The sequence below is a fragment of the Balaenoptera borealis genome (genome assembly GCF_965194805.1).
Source record: "Balaenoptera borealis genome assembly, chromosome: 4".
NCBI classification, from domain to species: Eukaryota; Metazoa; Chordata; class Mammalia; order Artiodactyla; family Balaenopteridae; genus Balaenoptera; species Balaenoptera borealis.
This window is the reverse complement of record NC_138861.1, coordinates 62,976,115-62,976,369: the sequence shown is the minus strand read 5'-3', so window position 1 is coordinate 62,976,369 and position 255 is coordinate 62,976,115.

Genomic DNA, 255 nt, shown 5'->3' with positions numbered 1-255 from the left:
GGCAGCAGCAGCACCGGGGAATTTTTTGAGACCTGCAATTTCTCCTGTGGCATCCCAGAACTACTTAATCAGCATCTCTGAGGGTGGGGCTCAGCAATCTGTTTCAATGAGTCCTCCAGGTGAGTCTCACACACATTAAAGTTTGAGAATCACTGATCTAGTACGTTTTCACATTTTTCTCTGATTTGTTGCCTGAGCAAAGAGAAGAGCCAAAAGACAACACACATCAACTGTAATTTACAGGTTACTGAAAGC